Raw genomic sequence first — 6,000 nt, 5'->3', positions numbered from 1 at the left:
TTTTTCACTTCCTTCTGCAATGTGCGTGTATAGTCATCAAGCTTATGGTGTAAGTCATACTCGGATGGAAGGGTCGTGAAGTATTTTGCAAATGCTATTTGCTTCTCGGTGTATTCCGGGCGGGGCTCAGGTTCCTTCTTTTTCATCTGCGCATCATGATGTTCCTTTGCTATCCTGGCGTTTTCCTCGGGGGTATGATCATAAGGTCTGATAGGAAGATTAGCATGACGTACCTTTGGGAGGGGCGACCGTTTGCGCTTTGGGGGGCTCCGTGGCTTAGGAATCGTCGGCGGAGCGTTCTTGGTGGCACACTCCCGCTTAGTATCCGGAGCGGGCGGCAGCGGAGACGGACGACCCAAGTCCGGCGGCGGTGATCGAGATGGACTCGTGTTGTGCTGGCCGATGTCATGTGGAGTGCTTGGAGGTGATCTGCTCTTTTTCACTTCCTTCTGCAATGTGCGTGTATAGTCATCAGGCTTATGGTGTAAGTCATACTCGGATGGAAGGGTCGTGAAGTATTTTGCAAATGCTATTTGCTTCTCGGTGTATTCCGGGCGGGGCTCGGGTTCCTTCTTTTTCATCTGCGCATCATGATGTTCCTTTGCTACCCTGGCGTTTTCCTCGGGGGTACGATCATAAGGTCTGATAGGAAGATTAGCATCACGTACCTTTGGGAGGGGCGACAGTTTGCGCTTTGGGGGGCTCCGTGGCTTAGGAATCGTCGGCGGAACATTCTTGGTGGCACGCTCCCGCTTAGTATCCGGAGCGGGCGGCGGCGGAGACGGACGAACCAAGTCCGGCGGCGGTGATCGAGATGGACTCGTGTTGTGCTGGCCGACGTCATGTGGAGGGCTTGGAGGTAATGGAGGTGTAGGTGACCTGCGACGACTCGGAGGCGGTGTTGTCCTTGGGGCCAAGCCTGGAAGCTTGATGTAGTTCTTGTCCCATAGGATGACTCCACCCAGTACTTCTCGGAGTGTCCTCTCATCTTCGGGTCCAGCTATGTCGAGCTCCATATCATGAAACCCCGTCAGGATTTCATCCACCCCGACTTTAGCAAAGCCAACTGGAATCTCACGGCCATGCCAGCGTGCATCAGGGCCAGAAGGTAAAGCTTGTCCGACGGCCACCTTCATGGATATGTTCTTGAATTTCTGATGGAGTTCACATGATGTTGACTCCTTGATTCCATCCACAAGGTAGCCGGGACCGCCCTCTATCATTCTTCGTGCATCGTCGGGCGGGGCCTCAGATTCAGCCTCGCTCCTTTTCCGCTTAGATGGGGCGCCGGTAATATCAAGTGCAGGATCTTCCTAGCGCGGTACTCCTCTAAGCTCATCAATCTGCTTCTGTTGCTCGTTAATCCTGGCAAGCAACTGGTTGAACTTGTCATTCTCCTCATCCTGCTGCCGCTTCTTTGCTCTCTCTCGGCTTCTGTAAGTGTCTTGGTCTCTGGCAAACCCAAGCCACCACGGGTAAGAAGGACTGAAGCCTCGCGTTCGTCCTCCATGATCGTCATTGCCGAGGACCAGTGTGAGCAAATCTTTATCTCTATCTGCAGTGAACTTTCTTTTTCCCTCCTTAATTTCTTTCACTATCCTTTTCCAATTCTCCCTGGGTATCCTAAGACCGTCAATGCAGATGAGGTCCCCTATTTTTTCGTCGTATGACCCACCATGCGCAAGGAACCAATTTCTTGCTCTCAATTCCCACTCATCACGGAGTGGTTCAGGTACGATGCCTTTATCTAGAAGATCTTGCTCTTTCTTATCCCACTTTGGGATGGCAGTCTCATAGCCCCCTCGCCCGAGTTTGTGGTGATATTTCTTCTTGTCAGCATTTATCTTGTTCTTTTCTGATAATGCCTGGGCATCTTCTGACTCCTTGTACTCTTGAAATGCTTTCCAGTGATTCGCCTGCTTGGCTAGATACCCCTCGAATATTGGCACTTTCTTTGTCTTCAGATAGTTTTTCCATAGCTTCTTCTTCCAGCTACGGAACAGTTCGGCCATCTTCTTTAGAGTCCACTGCTTGACTTTGGCCCTCAGTTTGTCTGCGGCGTCTTCATTATCACATTCTGGCAGGTTGAAATGTGACATGAGATCATTCCAAAGATTACTCTTTGTACCTTTCGGCGACATAGTCACTATCGGCTGCCCCTTTGCGCTTGTTCCACTCCCGAACGCTGATCGGGACGTAATCCCTAACGAGAACTCCGCATTGCTTCTTGAATGTGTCAGCAGCATTCTTAGGAAGCTTGGGTTCGCCCGTAGGCATTATCACCTCAAACGTGTAATGCGTCCGTGCATCCAACTTTCTAGTCAGGCCTCGTTTCGTAGCTTTGCTCGATGTGGAGACCTAAGAGGGAGAAACATTCGTCAAATGAATGTATATGTATACAATATAGAGCTATCTCCAATATTTTTCACATATTACAAGTGATTGTCGAACTTCATATGTATACCTCACCGGACTTTATTATTTCTTCACCGGCTTCTCCACCGGCTTCTCCATCAGTGGAGCTATCACCTTCTCCGTCATTGGACCTATCTCCTGCCCCATCGGCTTCATCTTCGTGTCGCTCGACCTCCATTCCATATCCGGAGTCGTTTAGATATGACGACGGAGATTCAGCTGGTTCAACGTCGGGGCCGTCTTTGAATATATCTTCGAGAACTTCTTCCCCTTCGAGGTTCCTGATATGTGGATCCATAGTTCTGCAAAAAACGGACATTTGATTAACTAATAAACTAAAAAACTATATAAGAGGGGTTGGAAACTTTGAAGTGTCGTTTTATATAGGAGGACCTTTAGTCCCGGGTCTTGGCTAGAACCTAAACTCTAAAATACCAGCCGGGCGGAGCCCAGTCCCGGACACTTAAGCATATACAATAGCAAAATTAAACTAGTTCTATTAATTTTCTTGCTATTAACACTTAAGCATATACAATAGCAAAATTAAACTATTAACACTTAAGCATATACAATAGCAAAATTAAGCAATAATCTAAGAAACACTATTAACACTTAAGCATATACACTATACAATAGCAAAATTAAATGACAAAAAATATATTTCTTCTTCTTGTAACCATAAACTAATTTTTCCTCTTCTTCTATTTCTCCTCTTTTTCTACTTCTTCTTCTACTTCTACTTCTCCTCTTCTTCTACTACTTCTCCTCTCCTCTTCTTCTATTTTTCCTCTTCTTCTCCTCTCCTCCTCTTCTTATTCTCCTTTTTCTTCTTTTCTTCTCCTCCTCTTCTTATTTTCCTTTTTCCTAATTCTACATATTACTAACCCTAATAATCTAGCACAAACCTAATAACAATAGGAATTAAATGACAAAAAAAATCTTTTTCTTCTTTTCTTCCTTTTTCTTCCTTTCTTCTCCTTTTTCTTCCTTTCTTCTCCTTTTTCTTCCTTTCTTCCCTTTTTCTTCTTTTCTTCTCCTTTTTCTTCTTTTCTTCTCCTTCCCTTTTTCTTCCTTTCTTCTCCTTTTTCTTCCTTTCTTCTCCTCTTTCTTCTTTTCTTCTCCTTTTTCTTCCTTTCTTCTCCTTTTTATTCTTTTCTTCTCATTTTTCTTCTTTTCTTCTACTTCTTCTTCTACTTCTACTTCTCCTCTTCTTCTACTACTTCTCCTCTCCTCTTCTTCTATTTTTCCTCTTCTTCTCCTCTCCTCCTCTTCTTATTCTCCTTTTTCTTCTTTTCTTCTCCTCCTCTTCTTATTTTCCTTTTTACTAATTCTACATATTACCAACCCTAATAATCTAGCACAAACCTAATAAAAATAGGAATTAAATGACAAAAAAATCTTTTTCTTCTTTTCTTCCCTTTTTCTTCCTTTCTTCTCCTTTTTCTTCCTTTCTTCTCTTTTTTCTTCCTTTCTTCCCTTTTTCTTATTTTCTTTTCTTTTTTGTTCTTTTCTTCTCCTTTTTCTTCTTTTCTTCTCCTTCCCTTTTTCTTCCTTTCTTCTCCTTTTTCTTCCTTTCTTCTCCTTTTTCTTCTTTTTTTCTCCTTTTTCTTCCTTTCTTCTCCTTTTTCTTCTTTTCTTCTCCTTTTTCTTCTTTTCTTCTACTGGCCGGAGTGTTGGGGAGGAGGGGGCGGGGGGCTTACCGGTCGGAGGTGTCGACGGCGCGCGGCGAGGAGGACGGCGGTGGCGAGCAGGACGACAACGACGGCGAGGAGGACGGCAGGCGGTGGCGAGCAGGATGGCGGGCAGCCTGACGGCGTCGTTGAGTTCGTCGCTGTGCCGCGCCGGGCAGGAGAACGAGAGGAAGAAGAAGAGAAATGGACGATTTGGGTTCGAAATTTTCTAACTCCCGCTTATACAGGTGGATCTTTAGTCCCGGTTCGGGGCTCGATCCGGGACTAAAGACCCCATTAGTCCCGGGTGGAGCGACGACCCGGGACTAAAGGCCCTTTTTCGGCAGACCAAAAGGCGGGAAGCAGGGGCCTTTAGTCCCGGGTCGTGGCTCCACCCGGGACTAAAGATGGCAAGAACTGGGACTAAAGTGTTGCCTATATAAACCCTCGCCCCTGCCCACCATATCCCCTGTTTTTTGGTTGTTGAAGTGTGACCATGCCATGCTCTTGCCACTCTAGTTCATGCACATGACGTGTTCGATGAAATGCCCGAGCCACTCTACTTAAGCTTTCTCCTCTCCAAGCTCGACCTCCAAGCTCCATTTTCCTTAATATTTGTCTAGGTTTGGCCGTGCACCAACTGCACAAGTGTTTTAAAAGGTTAGCTACTTCATCCTTTCATTTGTCACTGCTAGTGTAGCTCATTTCAAATGCTCAAATTAACTTCTTAGAGTCTGCACATGCGTAGGGTGTCGTCCCGTGCCCGTCCTCACCATTGTCGATCGCCCCGTGCCGATCTCGTCGCGAGCACCACCGTGGCGACCCTGTTGTTCTTATCTTCTTTTTAAAAGAAAAAAATCTTACTTGTATGATTTAGATACATACTTGTATAAATTACTAACTTTCATTATTTTTTGTTATTATATAGTGCGATGGTTTTGGTATCCGCCTCCGTCGGCCCTCGTCCTGTCTATGATTCGGATATGGTATATATTATCTTTTATAACTATTTGTTTTATTTAGTGTTTATGACAATTATGACGACCAACGTGACATATATTTTTTTAAGCTAGGAGGTATGTGAACCGGAAATTCCAACCCACATAAAAATTCTTGTCGAGAAGTTAAATTTGGTTGAAAAAGAAAACAAATACTTGAAGAAAAAATTGAAAATAATTGAGATAAGAATATGGAACTGGAGTTGCATGTCGCCGATGTCATCGTTGATCGCAAGATGAAGATCGATGCGATGTTTGAAGATGGATGCAATGCGCTTGAAGATGGATGAAATGCGCTTGAAGATTAGGAATATTAGAAAATATGCCATTGATAAAGAGGCTTGGTATCATTATGATGTTGGGTCAATTGTTACCTTAGTTGCGATTTTGATCGCGTTTGTTGTTGCATTTAAATGTTTTACATAGTTGTATGTTGTTTTATGAGAGAAATTTATGTATTTATTTTCTGCAATAATAACATTTGATCACTACTGTTCTTTGGCTTTAATGTGATGATGAACTTGTATTAATTTGGTCATATGTTCTGCAATGGTTTTTTGATATATTTAATTTCATAATAGAGATGAATCGCCAATGACAATATTTAATTTCATAATATGGTTTTTTGAACTCCATACTTTTTGACTTCATTTGGTATATTTCGTGCATTTACTTATTTTTTTGAGCTAGTTGACCCTGAAATTGAAAAGCACTACAAATGAACTCTGAAAATGTTGAAAGTTGGCATGCTATCATCATTTGACCCACATAGCATGTGTTATAAAGTTGAGAGGACTACGACAAAAACTGGATGCACTTCGTGTACAAAACGGACAATCTCTCTCGAAGTATCAGGGTTTCGAACGAGAACTCATCTCTTACAAAGGGATTTCATTTTTTTGAACTTATTTGAACTC

Source organism: Hordeum vulgare, chromosome 5H (genome assembly GCF_904849725.1).
Source record: "Hordeum vulgare subsp. vulgare chromosome 5H, MorexV3_pseudomolecules_assembly, whole genome shotgun sequence".
Lineage (NCBI taxonomy): Eukaryota > Viridiplantae > Streptophyta > Magnoliopsida > Poales > Poaceae > Hordeum > Hordeum vulgare.
The sequence above is the reverse complement of the archived record's forward strand: the minus strand, read 5'-3'. Positions refer to the sequence as shown.